This window comes from Lampris incognitus, chromosome 3, assembly GCF_029633865.1.
Source record: "Lampris incognitus isolate fLamInc1 chromosome 3, fLamInc1.hap2, whole genome shotgun sequence".
Taxonomy (NCBI): domain Eukaryota; kingdom Metazoa; phylum Chordata; class Actinopteri; order Lampriformes; family Lampridae; genus Lampris; species Lampris incognitus.
In genome coordinates, this window is record NC_079213.1 from 112,677,224 (window position 1) to 112,697,660 (window position 20,437).

General features: G+C 46.7%; 1 protein-coding gene across 1 annotated transcript in view; it reads left to right on the plus strand.

The window, feature by feature from the left end:
- The first annotated feature begins 357 nt into the window (after window positions 1–357).
- Window positions 358–20,437, plus strand: part of atp13a3 (ATPase 13A3) — a 95,595-nt gene continuing 75,515 nt past the window's right edge. The window contains exons 1-2 of the mRNA XM_056276345.1: window positions 358–468; window positions 15,926–16,007. The gene's annotated coding sequence lies outside the window, so the exon portion shown is untranslated. The remainder of the gene's footprint in view (window positions 469–15,925; window positions 16,008–20,437) is intronic.

The following is a 20,437-nucleotide window of genomic DNA, read 5'->3' on the forward strand; positions in this document are numbered from 1 at the left end:
ATTCGTGGACCGACGATTAAGAGACGGCACCGCGTGTGTGTGTGTGTGGTCCGTGACCCAGTTCGAACAACGCCCTGTGCCGTCATTGCACCGTGTTCTGGCTCGTCAGCGGCGCGCCACGCCGGGAGAAGGCCAAGTCGCCCCGAATACGAGCGGGCGGCGCGTCACCGTCACCCGAACCGGACTACGCGCGCGGCTTCCACCTTGCGGAGGCGGTCCTCCTCTGACGTCACATCCGCCCACTTCCTGCCGTCGGTGAGCCAGTTCGGGGCAGATCGCCGCTCGTAACGCGCTGTCAACACACGGCCACCTTCCCTGCCGCCTCCCCCCCTCCCCCCCCGTCGCCACACGTTTAACGTCAAGTCTGCGCCGATTCGCCTCGTGAAACCTCGTTTGGCTTTGGGGCAGCGGCCGATTCCGTCTCGCCATGGCCCGCAGGTGATCCTCAACGCGTCCAGGTGGCTCTGGGTAAGTGTCCTTATTTCGGATTTGGACGTTTCGTCCGCATCGCCCGTACATGTGTCAGGGCTAGCTAGCGGGCTAAAGCTAACGCGACCTGGCTCGAGCCAGGCGCCGTCTGTCACTCAGCCCTACGCGCGGCTACATTGTATCGTGCGCGTTATATAGCATATATGATGTATCGTATACGTTATGAAGCACGCGTTTTAGTGCGCATGTCAAGGGCAGGATTAATCGGCTGTGTTTGTGAAGCGTGATCTCCAACTCTGCTCTGGAAACTAAAACATGAGCCAGGTCTGAAACGTGATTTCCAACTCTGCCCTGGAAACTAAAATATGTTGGGTGACCCCCCCCCGGGTGACCCCCCCACACCCCGAATTCTTTCACTTTCTAATTTGCTTTTTCTAACCACTGTGGTATGCTACCAGTGGACTCCAAAACCTCCCTTAAATCCCCCCTTCAGCCGTCATGGAGGGCTGCTAAGTGACAGCCAACGACACGCACTCGCCGCCTGTCATTCGTTACATTGTATCTAAAACTGAAACAGTTTGGTGCGAGAGTGTAGCGACAGCCATAGTACTAGTCAACTATATTAGTTTCGTGCGTTACCACAGTGTATTAGAATTAGTGGGCCATTATGTTAATAGGACAGTATTAGCCGTTTAGTATGGTGCAGAATAACAGTATAATTCGGGGGTGTATTTGTATAATTAGCATGTTTTGTTTATCTAATTTTCTTGTCTTGTATCTTGTTAGTTTTTAGTTGTTAAGAGCGTGAGTGTCTGCAATAGAACTCAATAAAGCGTAAAGATAAATAAAGTGTACGTCTCCCTTGGGAAAAATACATGTATACTATTGGTAACACTTGAGCATGGGGAACGTAGTCACCATTAATTAGGTGCTTGTTAGCATGCAAATTAGCAACATATTGGCTCTTAATTGGTCATTATTACGTACTCATGAATGCCTTATTCTGCATGGCCTTATTATACAACCAGTAAGCCATTAACTATGAGTTTTCCCTCTATAACCTCAGAAGTATTGCTTATTAGTAGTACCATCTCAATATGCTTTGCTTAGTATGGCCTTTATAAGGTGGTAGTACCACAAGAAGAGTTATTCTCCCTTACTGACACTTAATGAATATGGTCTGTTCTTACATAACAACACACAAAACTACAAGTGTTCATAGTGTGAAATTACTCTAAATTAAGTTTTTGTTACTTAGAATATGTTCCCCATACTAAAGTGACATCTTGATCATTACTAATTCACTAGTAATTAAGTTTTTTTATGTCCCCCATACTAAAGTGTTACCATACTATTCTATTCTGTTGGCCAGCTTGGTGACGAGCAGTGAGGTGGTCTTTCTTACCTCACTGATTAATAATATTAATACTACGTTTTGTTTGCGGGCGCCTTTCAGAGCACTCAAGGACACCTTACAGAACACAGTTAAAAAACCCCAAAAAAAACCCAGCAGCACTGTGTCAGACCGCACAAAATCAAAACAAAGCAGGGTAGACAATAAAAAGTTAACACAACAGATAAGTATAAAATCACCATCTGCACAAAACTCAGTGAAGCGTGGATCAGACTGATAACGCCAGGGTGAAAAGGTGCGTTTTGAGATGGGATGTGAAGGTTGAAAGAGAGTCGGTGTTATGAATGTCTTGTGGGAGAGAGGTCCATAGGTGGGGGGCAGAACGACTGAAGGCTCTAGACCCCATGGTAGTCAAGCAGGCTGTTGGTGTAGTGAGTTGGATGTTAACTATGTTAGCTATGTTTCTGTCTGGGTCTCCCTGAGCTGAAGCCGCGGGTGAATTCTGGATATTTGCTTTAACATTATCGTCTGGCTGTAATGATTAATGTCGCTGGACAAGTTTTTAATTATTTCAGCGGGAGCAATTTGCCCTGGCATCAGAACTCCTGTGTGACTCTTGAGCATGCATAAAGACACTCCTGTGTGACTACTGCTCCCTTTTTTACTCCCTTTGTTACCCCCCAGTTCTAGCTCTGGGCTGGTGCTAGTGCCGTTTCGCAGTTGGTTCAACTTGAAAACCTTCTCAGAACCAGCTTGCTTTTCCACGGGCTAGAGAGCCAAGTCATTACGTCTCTGTGTACGTCTCCAAAGGTGAGGCGAGAAATCAACTGTGTAGATTTAGATTATTATTTTTTTTTTACAATTTTGTAGGCTATTTCATCATTAAAATCATGTCTGAGACTTTTTCAGGCGAGAAATCAACTGCGTAGATTTCAAACATTGGCAGTTTTGTGAAAATTGACGGCTAATTGAAAATTTGCTCCAACGTTTTCGGAGTTGAGAAGCTCCACGAACTGGCGATCAGATGGCCAGTCACGCTGACAGACCCCGTTGTGAGCTGCTGGAGCTCTCTCAAGACCACCGTCTCGTAGACAAGAGGATTTTATTTTCCTGTTGACGAACGGTTTGTTTGAACACAAATGCTGTCCATTATTATAAAATTAAAGGAACCTGTGATCACCTGCCTTGTTCTCCTGTGGGGTGATTGGTCTGAAGAAATGTACAAGGTTTCCAGTATTTCTTATTGTGAACTCTTTCATGTTTTTAGCAGTTTGTTTTTAAGCATAGTATTTCGGATAGTTATGCTAAAATGAGGTTTTTAAATGTGGAAAAATGAATGGTTCTCATTCCAGTCTTTGGGTACCATCAGCACTGTTGATTTGCTACTCTGTCAGGTTGTTCACTACGCCACCCGTTGTTCCAGTTCAGGTCAATGTAATGAACGACCTGGCAGAACAGAAAACCAGCAGCAGTACTGAGGACTTGATTGAGAACCGACGCGGTGTTGGCAAGGTCACCTTTCAGGTCCATGGTATTAAACCATGTGCCATGGACGGCCGTGTGTATGCGGGTTTTCTTTACAACCCACAACTACTACACCTGATTTCACTGGTTAACACACCTCCAACCAGACAGCGGATGACTAATCTGTGAACTCAGCCAGTTTCATTTTTGGTTGGAATGAAAACCAGTATAGACATGACTCTCTGTTGCCCATGGTTGGATACCACTGGTTTAGGTGATCTGGATCAGCCAGCCAAATATAAAAAGCTGTTCATTTTTGGATCCCATATACTCTCACACTGCTGTCTGAACATGATATAGAAGAAAGAGAGAAAAAGAATTATTGTTGAGACAAACCGAACCAGACGTCTCCTTCACATGTTATGGCTCAAATTGTACCTTCAGCTTTCATTTTCACTTTTCTAATTGGTACCCTGACCCAGAACAACTTGTCATAAACTAATAAATGGTAGCAAATTAACTGAGACCTGGGCCAATTCACCAGTTTGCTGTAAAAGCTCTCCAAATCATCGAACCACTGCTTTCCTTCTAAATGTATACAAGAAGGTTTAGGCCTATGGCAGCTTGGCTAGACCTGCTTGCATGTATGGCGAGATCTGTCCATGCCCCACTCGAAGCCTTGTTACGGACAAGTTGATGTGTACTGGCAATGAGGTGAGCTTGAATTCGCTGCTCCTCATTTTTCTAAACATTCAAAAGTTCTTCTCTACTTTAGAATAAACCTCAAGTGCAGTTTATAGCCATCGGTTGATGGTTTCCATGCCGATTACAATCATTGTGAAATCAACGTAGCATGAAACTACTAAGACTTTAGTTTATTAACCATGCCAAACTCTTTACTGCATCTCCAGATAGCGCATCTACAGATTTCTTGACTATTTTAGGTGTTGATTGGCTTTACAAAAATGCAGTCCCAAAAGTGATTTTGGTAGATGAGCATTGTCGGAGAAAAAGATGAAGCACTCTTTGTGTCTCGGCAGTATCCTTACGTTTGTCATCAAAAGTTAATGATAAATGCGATAAAATTGATCTTAAATCCATCAGGACAATTGGGGTACAAAGTTCAGTAAAATGTGACATTATTCTGTAGGTAGGCGTCTCCTGACCCGGACACAACTGATTCAAATAGTCGCCATCAACTCATCACGTATAATGAGTAACTTTAGAAGTATGATCACATCGAGTTGACTGGTATCTGCTTCTCCTCCAGCCTACCACAGGGAGGCTGAGGAATTAATTTTTTTGCTTCTAAGAATGTGACCTGAGATAAACTGTACACACACACACACACACACTCTGCTTCTTTTTTACTTCAAAATATAAACTGCAGAAATGGTTCGAATACTTCAGAACCTGTTTTCACTTTCACTATTTGAAAAGCGACGTCTTTTTTTTCCCCATTTTCCTCAAATGTTAAGTCTCAGATCTGCTGACGGGCTGAATGAAGCAGCTGTCCTCTAAAAGGTAGACTTTAATTATATAATGGATTGTTGTTGGGTTTTTTTTTTCAGCACCTTAATGGGAAAAATGAGACATTTTATTGAGTGAGGGCCAGCATGACTTGTGATAAACTCAAGACCTGCAACCCAGTCAGAGAGCTGGTCATTCAATGAGTCATCCAGCCCACACATTTCACAAACTGTGGAGACAAAAATCTAAGTTTAATTCTCATTGGCTCTTTCAGAGGCTCCAAAAGTGTAAAAAATGTCCAAGGGAATTTGTGGATTATGGTTTGGTTTGCTAAATAATTCAACATAGCGGGACGGCAAAGCAACTTTAGCCTGATGTTTGATTTGCCAAACTCAGTTTTACCTAGTGCTTAATTTGTAAATCAGGAGGTCCCGGAACACAGAAAGGGTGCTGTGCTGGTGGGTCAGGGGGGAGAAAAAGTCACGGAACGCATCAAAAAAAATCCGGGTTCTGGAGCACATTGGATAGCGCACTGGCTGCTAAAACTAAACAAAACCAAACAAAACTGTCATCACAAACAAAGCATTATTTATTTACATTTATTAAACAGAGCATCACAATAATCACCCAAAATTAGCAGGGGTGGCGCATAGAAACAGCTGTTTATGGTTTGCAGCTCTCGTTCTCTCTCTCTCTTGTTGACGGTCCCTTCACTTCCCCGTTGTTTCCCTTCTGTCTGTGGATTGCTACAATGGGGGGAAAATGGAATTATGGCTGAAAGTTCTGTTTACAACCACGAAAAGCATGCGGGCTAAGAAACCGCACTAAGTGACATGCTCCGTCTCTCTGTCTGTCCGTCAATCTCTTCTGTTCCGTTTCAGTACTATCGACAACATCATTATCGCCACCCTGTTGATTCGTTGAAACAACTTTGGCCTGCTTGTGGTCTGACTGACTTACTACTACTACTATTACTTTCGGTTGCTCCTGTTAGGGGTCACCACAGGGGATCATCCATTTCCATCTCTTCCTGTCCTCGGCATCTTCCTCTGTCACACCAGCCACCTGCATGTCCTCCCTCACCACATCCATAAACCTCCTCTTTGGTCCTCCTCTTTTCCTCTTCTCTGGCAGCTCCATATTCAGCATCCTTCTCCCAATAGACCCAGCATCTCTCCTCCACACAGGTCCAAGCCATCTCAATCTTGCCTCTCTTGCTTTGTCTCCAACCTGAGCTGTCCCTCCAATATCATCATCTTCTTCTTTTGGCTTGTTCCCTGTTTCACAGGGGTTGCCACAGCGGATTTGATAGTTTCCATCGGTACCCTGTGAGGGCACAGCACCGATAGTGGTCTTGTCAATCCGCATAATGATTTGGCAAAATTTTACATCAGATGCCCTTCCTGACACAACCACTAACCGTATGGATGGGGTTACAGGTAAAGCGCTGGATGCCATCCCAGTATTCATGGACTTGCACCCATGCCTGTCACCATAGCTATCCCTTCAATATACTGGTTCCTAATCCTGTCCTTCTTCATCACTCCCAACAAAAATCTTAGCATCTTCAATTCTGCCACCTCCAGCTCCGCCTCCTGTCTTTTCGTCAGTGCCACCATCTCCAAGCCCTACACCATAGCTGGTCTCACTACCATCTTGTAAACCTTCGCTTTCACTCTTGCTGGTACCCTTCTGTTGCAAATCACTCCTGACACTCTTCTCCAACCACTCCTCCCTGCCTGCACTCTTCACCTCTATTCCGCACTCCCCATTACTTTGAATAGTTGACCCCAAGTATTTAAACTCATACACCGTCATCACCTCTACTCTAGTTAAGGTCACTAATGACCTACTGCTCACTGCAGACAGAGGTGACTGCTCGATTTCAGTTCTTTTAGACTTAAGTGCTGCCTTTGACAGTCGATCACAACATCCTCTTACATCGCTTAGAGACTTGGGTTGGCATCAAGGGCTCAGCTCTTGGCTTATTACACTCTTAGCTCACCAACAGAACTTTGTCTGATGTTCTGAGTTCTCTACTTCCGGGATGGCTCAGTTGAGTTGTGTCCCTCAAGACTCAGTTCTTGGCCTCCTTCTCTTTTCTCTATAGATGCTGCCTCTTGGCCAGGTCATTCAAAATCATGATGTGCTTTACCATTTTTATGCTGACAATAATCAGTTATACATGTCATAAAAACCCGCAGATCCTAGCACCCTATCAAATTTCACAACTTGCCTCTCGGATATTAGATCCTGGATGTCTGAAAATTTTCTCAAATTTAATGATGATAAGTCTGAGGTCATTCTGTTCGATCCTGAAAATTCTTCCAGCCCTTTTGTTACCAATCTTGGTGGTCTGTTGGGTAGTCTTAAGCAGGCTGCTAGGAATCTTGGGGTAACCTATTTATCTGGGCTTGGGGCCAGCACTAAGAATGCACTGGTTTGTGCATCTTCAGTGGCTGGGTTGACCGACCTACTGGTTTGAAGAAATTCAACAAATTTGATTTTCTTTTTGACATTTTACCAATTTCCTCCTTGTTGCTGAGGGTATCCTAATTCAAATTTTAGTAGCACTAGCTCATGTGATGTGCACAAAACTCACATGGTTCAGGCGTCACTGAGTGACCTGATGTCTCTCTCTCATTCTTTTTTTTTAATCAGATTTAAAATGCATCCAAATTAGGCAAACAAGTGCTTTATGAGTAACTACAATGGGAAATAAAAGAATGACAGAACATATAATATGAAATATTACACTAAATTTATTTAGTGATTTTTGATAGGGACGTGATAGTGACAGAGATGTGCCAGATCCAATCAAATAGGTGCCGGTCCCCATCTGGGAGGTCTTAAACAAATTAAGCCCTGGTTTTACCAGCTAAAATGATCCCTAAATTATGTTTTGTTCCCTGTCCAAGTTTCTGTGAATAAGCTAGTGGGCCACAGACAAATGACTTGCGTTGTGTCACACAGGTTTTTTAATCTAACTTAAAGCTACAATCATGAAGAGCATTATTGTTGTTTAATTTACTGAAACTTGTGGTGATTCTGGTAAATGTGTTGGTGTTCAACCACCTCAACTCTCACAGGATCTGATTGAACTGAAATGGTCATCAGGGGTATTGTATCAGCTCCCTCTCCCCCACTATCAGATGTAGAAAAGGGTTGAATCTTTTTTTCTTTTTTTTGGATTCCCCCCTCTCCCCTTTTCTCCCCAACTGCACTTGGCCAATTACCCCACTCTTCCAAGCCGTCCCAGTCGCTGCTCCACCCCCCGCCGATCCGGGGAGGGCTGCAGACTACCACATGTCTCCTCTGATACATGTGGTGTCACCAGCCTCATCTTTTCACCTGACAGTGAGGAGTTTCACCAGGGGGACGTAGCACATGGGAAGATCATGCTATTCCCCCCAGTTCCCCCTCCCCCCCAAACAGGCGCCCCTACTGACCAGAGGAGGCGCTAGTGCAGTGACCAGGACACACGCACATCTGGCTTCCCACCCGCAGATATGGCCAGTTGTGTCTGTAGGGCGCCCGACCAAGTTGGAGGCAACATGGAGCCTCGATCTGGCAATCCCCATGTTGGTAGGTAACTAAATAGACCGCCACGCCACCCGGACCCCTGAAAATGGTTGAATCTTAATTTTAGCTGTTGATGTGGCATCTGTAGGTAAAGGTATTCTGAGATCTCAGTCTGTCATATATGTGCATTAGCCACAACAACGTGCTGCTAATGGCTATTTTCTTCTGCATCTGGCTGCTGTGGGGAAGATGTCACATTCTGGGAAAGTCCTGTTCGACAGTTACTGTTAAAATAAGTAACCTCAAAATTATTTCTGATTCGAATATTTGTGCATTAGTTATTGTTCAAAATATTTTGGGGATAGAAAATGTAAAAAAAGGAAAGTTGTTTGCTGGTAAATCTTCACAATTATGGTTCCAGGTAAATGTGTCCCTGTTTTTCTCATACCCTAGCTAGGCTGTTTTGGTCATCTAACATCTAATTTGTGATCTAAATAGGCTACTTAATGCAATTGTCTTTTTTCTGTTCTGTGATTGGAGACATCTTGGAATTAAGTCTGGTAGATAAGAGATTAGCCTGGTTGTTGCTAAAACCAATCTCCATCTGCTTTTACCTCACTCTTGGTTCACTAGGGCTTGTCGCAGTCCTACAGCATAGACCTTAAATATGGCGTTACACCTTTCTAAGTACTGGGTTAACACAGCAGAAGGCAGGTTATTCTCAGCTCAGTTTTTCCATCATTAAGAAAAAAAAAACTCTTTAAAGTTAACGTGAAGTCAGGAATCAGACCGCCCTCTTTGAAGAGAAAACATAACTGCTTGCTTATTGGGTGGAAAGGCTCTCAGGACCACGGCCGTGAAAATCGCTGGTGTTGAGCTTGCCCTTTTGACGGCCCGGCGTCTTGTTCAAACCATTGGTTTGGAGGTAGTTTGGGAGCACGGCGCCACTGTTCTCCAGACCTTTGAACCAAGGCCTGAGGACTTTTCTCAGGTCAGCTCAGAGACGGCAGCCTGTGATGAAATTTCTGCCAGTGTGGATTGGAGTCCGGGTGAGAAATATCCTGACATGCTGAAAGTCACCTCTGCAGCCCAGCACTGTTTGCCTTCACAGAAGCTGAGCGTTTCTAGTGCCCGCTTGGCGGTTTACCTCAAACAAGGCCCGGGCAAACCAGTGGCCCACATCACTCGGGCACTGTAGATGAAAATAGAAATAACTGTGAAATTCAGCGCACTAATGCAAACTGGACAGACAAGTACCCTATTGCTGTTGGGGGGGGGGGGCATGAGCATAATGTGAACGAGATGTAATAAGGGCCTAATCCAATTATATTTGATATCCCTTGTTGGTTTTAGAAAATCTCATCTAAGAAGTGAAATTTCCTTTAAGCTGAGAGCTAATCAGAATACGTGATTACTAATGTAGGAAGGTGTAGAGCTTATGTTGTTGCTTGTTGTACATGCTTTATTCTGAGGTATTTCAAGTCTGAGAAAGGATTAAGCTGTGCTTGAACCCCCTCAGTGACTTGAGTATACAATAATTTGTTGATTATTGTTGGCTAATTCAGATCTATATTCATTGACGATTTTGATTATCCGCAAACTAACTTTTATTTAGAACTTGAAATGGAAACCCATACGCCGATGATTGAATTTTTTAATTGTCACTTTTAATGAATGATCCTCACACCCATGCAGAAAAATGTGTGTACATGCAACGTTAAGATTACGAATAAGAGCCGTTTTATAAATGACGCTGCTGGTTTTTTCAGCCATCCCCCACAGCCTGTTTCTGATCATAATATGGCAGGTTATAATCCCTATGGTAGTTATAGACTACAGTACACACCTCAAGTCGGGGACTTTTAAGGCTTGGCTATGAAGTAATTCACCCTCGCTTTACTCTGCACAGCTGCAGGCATTTCCATCTTATCTAAGATTGTCAGAAAGGGAGCTCCTGTAATAACGGGTCTATGCTGTGCCAAAAAAAAACAAAACCCATTAAAGGTGAATAGTTAGCAAGTCTCTCATAGCTGTCTTCATCTACCACACCTTGCTGAAGGCGATTCGTCACTAAACACCAGAATTCTTGAATAAAAATGTAGTCTAATCTGTTAGATGGTGGCATCAGCAGTTTTTCCCAGGCTGTCTACCAACGCTACCGCTAATCCCAAAGCATGTGGCCTGACTAAGACCTCGGCACACGTTTGATCTTGTGGATTTTTTCCCCCCCTGATTTCCCTCCACCCTCTGGGGTTTTTTTCCCCTCAGGAATCAGCCTCACCGTACAGACACCTCCACCCAGGGTGTCATCTCGGTGCACCTAGACCTTTTTTTTTTTTTTTTCCTCCTTCCTTTGCTTGGTGATCTCGCCCACGTCAGGTTCCCCCCTTCCCCTTTGACAGACCGCCACGCTCTTAATCACGCCAGTTGTTCCCCTCGCCAGACTGAGAAGTAAAGTCGGTGTGTTTCGTTTCATGACATCGTGTGAGCTTGGCCATCTTCATGGTGGAGGAGTTCTCTTGATGCGGTGCAGGTCTGTGCCCAGGTGTGGACCTTTTAGTGCATTTACTGGTGAGTTTTACTGGAGGATTCGTGATTTTGTAAATCTGAAATGAAAGTAAGGGAAACTGGCGTGTGTAGATGCCGACTACATTTCACATGCATTTACTCTGCTCGATCCTGTGGTCGGCTCGGGTAATCAGAGCGGTATCTAACAGCTATATGTGCCATGTGTCATATTTCAGCTTTCCTGGAGAATAATGACTAGTAAATATTAGCAGGCTTTGCCGGGAGTGCGTCCATACTAGTCCAGAAAATTTTGGAAAACCTTTTCGCAGTGAAAACGAGAAGACATTTTTCCCGTCCACATTAGTGTTTTCTGGTCGTCATTGAAGAGTTCAGCGTCCACGTTTAAGCGCCGAAGCTTTAGAAAAGTGTCAGGCTGGTGTTTTCAAATCCGTCTACTGGGGAGAGCGTTCTGGAAAAGCCGCGTTTTCAGTGGCTGAAATTCGCAGCTTAATGAAGGGAGGACGAGGGTGAGGAAACATGTTTTAGAAGTTAGCCATGTAAGTGTGGAGCGTGGATGTAATTAAAGTGAGAGGGATTTAATCAGATTAAATTGCTCAATGCCCCATTCCCATGCTACAGATTACTGTGTTCAGAACAGGACTTCGGCCAACTTAGTGGTTTTGTTGTTTGAAGGACCCCCCCTCCCCTCCCCTCCCCTCCCCACGCCCCAGTACAAAATGCAAAGAAAGATTTTAATAAGTTTGATCGTAAAGGGTTCATTTCTGCAAATGGTTTGTAGAAACTTCTGCCCAAGCCCTGTATGGTGACAGTAGGGTCTGAACAGCAAAGGTCAGGGGTCAGAGGTTTCAGGCCTGGGCTTGTTCAGAGAGCAGAGGAAATGCAACCGCTCGGCGCTCCACGGACCATAAAGCCAAGGCCAAGTGCCGCGGCGGTTACAGAGCTGGACGGGAGATCAGGTGGGAAGACAAAGCCTGGCACTAATACCCCATGATTAGGAAAGGAAGTGATAAAGAAAGCGTATTGAGCCCAAAGTACTGTAGCAACAAAACACTTTTTCCTTCAAATGCTTCCATGAATTATGTGGCTCTGTCATTAGGTCATGGCTCATTGTTCCCCCTCTCCTGTCTGTGTGTCTGGAAGAGAGAGAGAGAGAAACGCCAACTCTTTTCCTAGACGTCCAGTTTGCTCACTTTGTTTATTGTTTTTTTTTTTCCACCCTCATTTTTTTGTTCGTTCCTCAACTCCGCTTAAGTCGAGGTTCTCGAATTGTGGGTGAAACCATCCGAGTTGTTCTTTTTTGGGGGAGAGGCTCCGGCATAGTCAAAAGAAATGGCTTAATCTTTTGAGCTTTCCGTAGACGCGAGTCACCGTTACTGTTAAATCTGCTTATCGGCTAATCATATTCCTCGGACACGGGAGATGCCTGTGGATTTGATATTTAAGTTACACTTCAACCATCGCCCCTGGATTTTTTTTTCCCGGTATATGTCTAACCCTGGTCATGTGACACATGGGCTCACAGCACTGAAAGCTTAATGTTTAAGATGGTAAGCTTATTGTTTAATTCTTCAGTTACTGCAACGTTTCCTCTGTGTCGTAAGCTAACACCCTTCATCGTAGGTCCCTTCCAAACATTTTGTTCAGAGCCGCCTCTGTGGTTCGAGTCAAGAGTGCAGGATTAACCCGGTCTCCTTGCTATTGAGCCGTCAGACTGAGTGAGTTTTCCTTCTGCAGTTTGCTCACTGTGACATTCTGGCAACGCCGACGATGATTAGCCCAGGCTAGTTCTGTGATCAAACCAGAGACCAGCAGCTGCCTTCTTTTCCCCGGGAGAGTAACCAGGGTGAAATGGACACAATAGTTGACTAATCAAACGAGGGACAACAATGCGGTTTGGGGCAGGACGTGCTGGAGTCTATTAATATCTCGGGAGGTCCTGCTGACCCCCTGAGGCCTCACACAGGGTCCCACCACATCCCAGAAACCACCTTGGCTTCTTGGGTCACCTCTTCATGGCATCAGTGCCTCAGTGAGAATGCTAGCATGCAAATGAGAAATCCAGTTATTAGGAGTCATAATTTTAGGCCGATAATGTGATTATTGAGTACATGTAGATGTTGGGAATGCGACTGCTGTAACAGCCATGTCTACACGGTTCTTTGCATAATTGCCGTATGATCCACAGAAACGGCATATCTACTGCTTCCCTACATTTCTATGCCTTTTAGCCTGCGCACTGGATTTCTGTCACTTAAATTTACGTGCAGTTGCGTTTTTGGCGTTACTACAAATTCAGCTGACAATGGCGTTCGTTTTATTACTTATACCAGCAGAAAGTAGATGTTGTCATCGTCAGCTTGTGTTGTTGTACCAGGGTGCCGAAAGCCATGGATGTATGAAACGCTGGATGATGGACTGAAAATGGCGGCCCAGTCATTCTGATTAGAGCTGCTGGTCCAGTACATTTGGCTGGTGTTGGTCATGGCGGCCATCTTTGTTGTCATTCAGGGTCTGACTTTGCCATTTTCAAAAAAAACAAAAGAAATAGAAATGAAAGTAAGACATTCACATGCAGATTGATTGGGCACCCGGGTGGCGTGGCGGTCTATTCCGTTGCCTACCAACACGGGGATCGCCGGTTTGAATTCCTGTGTTACCTCCAGTATGGTTGGACGTCCCTACAGATACAGTTGGTTGTGTCTGCGGGTGGGAAGTCGGATGTGGGTATATGTCCTGGTCGCTGCACTAGCGCCTCCTCTGGTCGGTCGGGGCGCCTGTTCAGGGGGGAGGGGGGAACTGGGGGGAATAGCGTGATCCTCCCACGCGCTACGTCCCCCTGGTGAAACTCCTCACTGTCAGGTGAAAGAAGCGGCTGGAGGAGACATGTGGTAGTCTGCAGCCCTCGCCGGATCAGCAGAGGGGGTGGAGCAGTGACCGTGACGGCTCAGAAGAGTGGAGTAATTGGCCAAATGCCATTGGAAGAAAAAGGGGGGGGGGTCTAAAGATTGGGCAAAATTCCAGGGGCCTTAATTTACTTTTGAGTACATCGATTAAGACCAGACCCCGATTTTGGAACTCAGGCAAAGGCCTTCATCGTGGTATTACTATAGTGGAGGTAAGATTGGTGTATTAGTGTGTATGTAGATGCACCCATAGACTCACCACAAATATCCCACTGCACTTGCAGGTCTGGCAGGTGTGAATCCCAGCCGTTCAAATCCACGTTGCCCTCAGCTGCGGCAGTCTGCTTCAGAGATGGAATTTGTTTAAACTTGATGTGTGGGTTTTTTTGTCGACCATGACCCAATTGGACTTTGTCTTTTGTAACACCGGATAAATAAATCTACCACCACCTGATGAGTGAAGTACTGTTACTGCTCAATAAGGAACTTCATTCTAAAAAGTTATTTTGGGAATTAAACATTCAGAATACTTTATATGTTTCCGACATTTAGGAAAGTTGTTGCCTGCTGGAATTCTGTGGTTGGTATATTGGAAACCCAGATGGTTCTACTTTAAAAACAAAACAATACTATAAACAAAGCTCTGGACAAATAAACTTGAGGTATTTACCTCGTACCCACAGTCACTTTCAACACTTGTCATTCTGATTTTTTTTTTTAACTGTAGTCTTCCCATCCTTCAACGAAGCTTTTCATTTAATTTGATTTTTTGAATGCCAGTGCTTTGATTAGTCTGATACCCCCCCCCCCTTTTCTCCCCAATTGTATCCGGCCAATTACCCAACTCTTCCGAGCCGTCCCGGTAAAGGAGCTGGGCCTGAGAGTAGGAACACTGTACGGCGGCCTGATAGAGACGGCCTTGGAGTAGAGGCACTATGTGCACCAACCTCATTAGGACGGCCTTGAATCAGGAACGCTATGCACATAAACCTGATTAGGACACGTGCTACACCTGCAAGACAACATGAGGGAAACGGGACCGACAGTGACGAAAGGAAACCAAGAAGAAGAAGATCACGCCTGTCTCCGAAAAACACCACGCCTTGTTGTTTTAGTATCTAAGATTATGTTCTTCCACTATTTGGCAGACGACTCCCGGTTGCACCGAGGGTACGTCTCCAGCGCTGCCGCATTACCTCGCCCGGTTCTTTGGTTCAGGTCGACATAGGCAAATAAGAAGTCAGACGACTTCTTGCTGGTTCGTGATGTTTTATCTGGCACACAACAAATAGTTCACAGGTAATGCTGCAGCGCTGGAGACGTGCCCTCGGTGCAACCGGGAGTCGTCTGCCAAATAGTGGAAGAACATAATCTTAGATACTAAAACAACAAGGCGTGGTGTTTTTCGGAGACAGGCGTGATCTTCTTCTTCTTGGTTTCCTTTCGTCACTGTCGGTCCCGTTTCCCTCATGTTGTCTTGCAGATGTAGCACGTGTCCTAATCAGGTTTATGTGCATAGCGTTCCTGCTTCAAGGCCGTCCTAATGAGGTGGGTGCACATAGTGCTTCTACTCCAAGGCCATCTCTATCAGGCCGCCGTACAGTGTTCCTACTCTCAGGCCCAGCTCCTTTACCGGTCTCTGCTCCACCCCCTCTGCTGATCCGGGGAGGGCTGCAGACCACCACATGCCTCCTCCCATACATGTGGAGTCACCAGCCGCTTCTCTTCACCTGACAGTGAGGAGATTCACCAGGGGGACGTAGCGTGCGGGCAGATCACGCTATTCCCCCCAGTTCCCCCTCTCCCCCCTCAACTGGTGCCCCGGCCGACCAGAGGAGGTGCTAGTGGAGCCACCAGGACACATACCCACATCCAGCTTCCCCCCCCGCAGACACAGCCAATTGTGTCTGTAGGGACGCCCCGACCAAGCCAGAGGTAGTAACACGGGGATTCGAACCAGCGATCTCCGTGTTGGTAGGCAACAGAATAGACCTCCATGCCACCCAGATGCCCCCAGTCTGATTTTTAAGAGGCTTTCATCCACACCTCGATACATACCAACTCTCCTTCACCCCACTGTGCCATTTTACTGTTTATCGCTTAGCAGGGGATTTCCCAGTTTACCCCACTGAGGTATTTACCTCCCGTCTCTGTGTGAGTTCTCTGATTGACACGACTTTTAACGTGCTCTGTATTTGTGTGTGTGTGTCTGTGTGTGTGTGTGTGTGTGTGTGTGTGCGTTCGTGCTCCCCAGGGGTCTAGGTTAGTTTGGTGAGAGAGCAAGCTAACCGAGGGCAGGGTGACCACCCCGGGGAATCGGGACCCAGGCTGTCAAGGTAGGGAACACCTGGAAGTGAGTTACCTGTGGAGACGGAGCCTTCGAACCCATTTCCCATGGCTGTTTGTCTGCGGGGCAGGAAGGCAGCTTTCTCGTCCTCCATGTCGTCCCAAAACTCAAGCAAAACCTGTTTCATTTTGACTCAGTGCAACATTCCAGAAAAGTAACATAAGATATATAAGAACCCAGTAACAGGTGATGTTCAGTGGTAATGAGGTATATTTACATACGTCTGTGTGTACGGTTGGTTTTCTGTGTATGCCAGATAACTATCTCTGCCAGAATTGGTGTGTCGAACAAGTCTGTGCATACAACGCTGGGTTACATGTGCAGTCGTAACACTGGAATTTATACCTACAAGAGCTGATATGAACAGTTTGTAACACAAGGAATACCACTCACATGGTATTCCGCTTTAACTCTTTCACCAGCCATTTGTTGTTTTTAAAACCAGCAGAACATCCAGTTGCTGACTTGGCTCCTGCCAAAGCCAACGACAGTTAATATTTAAAAGTACTTGGCTGGTCGCTGATGTGAAATCTCCTCCCTGTACCAAGGTATTCAGCCGGTGTTTTTACTTTCCGTTCAGACGTCGGTTAAATAGAAATTCTGTGTTAACTTGGAAACAGCAGCCACTGAGTCGTGTTATCTAGTCAACACGTTTTCGTTCTGCGAACGTGTTGGTGTGAAAACGGACCCTGGAAGCAGACCTTTGAGATGTAGGAATAGTTTTTTCTTTTCTGGATAGGTAAATAGCATGTCACCTCGGGAGTTACTATCAACCGTTATACAGCACTGTTGTTATTCATCCGTAGCAACGACGAGGACCATCTAGTCATCCTGTGATGGACGACTGAAGACTTGTGCAATGATTACAGTGAGGAAGAGTTGTGCATCATCAACCCCACTCTCTCGTCTGAGACCACCTACTACCAGTGGCAAGACTAGCGAGACAACTGGCAATGGAGACGGATGCAGAGTTTTCCTCTGGGTTTCTTCCCAAAGCCTTTCCCATAGATGAGTATACCCACAAGGCAGCGGAGGTTTGAAATCCGAGTTTTCCTTCTCCTAGAGGAACTGCCCGACAAGGCTAACGAGCTTCATCTACTCGGTTCTGAAATCCGAGTTTTCCTTCTCCTAGAGGAACTGCCCGACAAGGCTAACGAGCTTCATCTACTCGGTTCTGAAATCCGAGTTTTCCTTCTCCTAGAGGAACTGCCCGACAAGGCTAACGAGCTTCATCTACTCGGTTCTGAAATCCGAGTTGTCCTTCTCCTAGTTTGGCTGCCAACCAAGGCTAACGAGTCCGATCGACCCACCCGGTTATACCGCCGGGAACCCGGTCGCCCCCGCAGCAGGCTTTGTGAAAACCGGAGGTACCACGAGAAGGTGCTGCTGCAGACACATTTGCGTAGGAGCGGCCATACGCTAAGGTCCTGACGGACCCGCGGCGATCACTACACCAGGAAGCCAGAGGCCATCCCACCGCCTCGCATTCCTTTTGGCAAGTAGGACATCTGGCCCAATACTCGCCACCTCCCTATACGGCATTACACTATTATCCATGTCCATATAAACACGGGCGCACACAACTGGTGTGCGTGTGCTGGTTTCATGCCAACATTTCACTTCCCACCAGGATCCCACTGCCCTTTACGCCTGCACACGTTATGAGTCCCCACCACTGTGTCAGCCACAATAGCCTTGCTTTCTTCGTTCCAGTGCTGTGCTGCTGTCGTTGTCGCTGAAATAAAAACGGCGTTCAAAAGGGCTCGGCTCCTCCAGGGTCAATGAAAGGCTTGTGAGCATCACTACTCGATGCCTGTATTCAGAGGAGAATCTGGATTCATTTTTCGAGCGTCCAGATAATTGCGACAAGTTAGCCCAAATGTTAATCTGCTGACACATCCTGCCTGATCTCTGTTGTGCAAGGCTGGAGGTACTTGACTGATGGCAACAGCGACGACGTGAGAGGGGTGAGGAGGGGCAACGGGAGTACCGAAACTAGGAAAATTATAATTCAGCAAGACACCGGCGCAGGGGTACTCACATACCATATAAATTACACAGTCATGTAGATGAACTTAAAGTGCAAAATAAGGGGTGTCCGGGTGGCATGGCGGTCTATTCCGTTGCCTACCAACACGGGGATCGCCGGTTCCAATCCCCGTGTTACCCCCGGGCTGGTTGGGCGTCCCTACAGACACAATTGGCCGTGTCTGCGGGTGGGAAGCCGGATGTGGGTATGTGTCCTGGTGGCTCCACTAGCGCCTCCTCTGGTCAGTCAGGGTGCCTGTTCGGGCTGGAGGGGGAACTGGGGGGAATAGCGTGGATCCTCCCATGTGCTACGTCCCCCTGGTGAAACTCCTCACTGTCAGGTGAAAAGAAGCGGCTGGTGATTCCACATGTATGGGAGGAGGCATGTGGTAGTCTGCAGCCCTCCTGGATCAGCAGAGGGGGGTGGAGCAGAGACCGGGACGGCTCAAAGAGCGGGGTGATCAGCCAGGTACAATGGGGGGGAAAAGAAAGGGGGGGGGGTCTTATTTTTCTTCCTTTGAAGTAACATCTCATTTGAATTGTGGTTCTACCATTACTGCTGATGTAATGCTTATTTAGTCCCAATCCTAAGGACCCACACACACACACACACACACACACACACACACACACACACACTGAGTGGAACTGGACTTGACAATGTACAGCTCCACATCACACGTGTTGTCGTCTCTCAGAAAGGAAACAAAAGGGAGTGAAAGAGCTGTTTTTACCGCTCTCATTTTTTTATTCACCAAGCTGAGGTCCACTACCAGGATACTGGTCCATGTCAGAAGTCCACTACCAGGATACTGGTCCATGTCAGAAGTCCACTACCAGGATACTGGTCCACGTCAGAAGTCCACTACCAGGATACTGGTCCATGTCAGAAGTCCACTACCAGGATACTGGTCCACGTCAGAAGTCCGCTACCAGGATACTGGTCCATGTCAGAAGTCCGCTACCAGGATACTGGTCCATGTCAGAAGTCCACTACCAGGATACTGGTCCATGTCAGAAGTCCACTACCAGGATACTGGTCCATGTCAGAAGTCCACTACCAGGATACTGGTCCATGTCAGAAGTCCACTACCAGGATACTGGTCCACGTCAGAAGTCCGCTACCAGGATACTGGTCCATGTCAGAATGAACTGTGGTTGCTTTCAGTCTGAACCAAAATCAACAACATAACAGCACTCTGACACTTCTGCCGTTCTCTTCTGCACCTCTGAGACCTTTGGCCGTCAAGTCCGAGGTCCAAACCCGGCACCGGGGATGGCCGAGATGGACTCTGATCCCGTCTGTTCAGCGAAGGCTAAACAAGCGTCTCAGCTCCCTTGAGTCTGATGTGAGCCCCTCTATCACAGAGACCCCCGCCCACTTATACACATCTGTCCCTGTGAGCCCCTCTATCACAGAGACCCCCGCCCACTTATTCACATCTGTCACTGTGAGCCCCTCTATCACAGAGACCCCCCGCCCACCTATACACATCTGTCACTGTGAGCCCCTCTATCACAGAGACCCCCGCCCACCTATACACATCTGTCACTGTGAGTCTCTCTATCACAGAGACCCCCGCCCACTTATTCACATCTGTCACTGTGAGTCTGATGTGAGCCCCTCTATCACAGAGACCCCCGCCCACTTATTCACATCTGTCACTGTGAGTCTGATGTGAGCCCCTCTATCACAGAGACCCCGCCCGCTTATACACATCTGTCACTGTGAGCCCCTCTATCACAGAGACCCCCGCCCACTTATACACATCTGTCACTGTGAGCCCCTCTATCACAGAGACTCCCACCCACCTATTCACATCTGTCACTGTGAGCCCCTCTATCACAGAGACCCCCGCCCACTTATACACATCTGTCACTGAGTCTGATGTGAGCCCCTCTATCACAGAGACCCCCGCCCACTTATACACATCTGTCACTGTGAGCCCCTCTATCACAGAGACTCCCACCCACCTATTCACATCTGTCACTGTGAGTCTGATGTGAGCCCCTCTATCACAAAGACCCCCCGCCCACTTATACACATCTGTCACTGTGAGCCCCTCTATCACAGAGACTCCCACCCACCTATTCACATCTGTCAATGTGAGCCCCTCTATCACAGAGACCCCCGCCCACTTATTCACATCTGTCACTGTGAGTCTGATGTGAGCCCCTCTATCACAGAGACCCCCGCCCACTTATACACATCTGTCACTGTGAGCCCCTCTATCACAGAGACTCCCACCCACCTATTCACATCTGTCACTGTGAGCCCCTCTATCACAGAGACTCCCACCCACCTATTCACATCTGTCACTGTGAGTCTGATGTGAGCCCCTCTATCACAGAGACCCCCGCCCACTTATTCACATCTGTCACTGTGAGTCT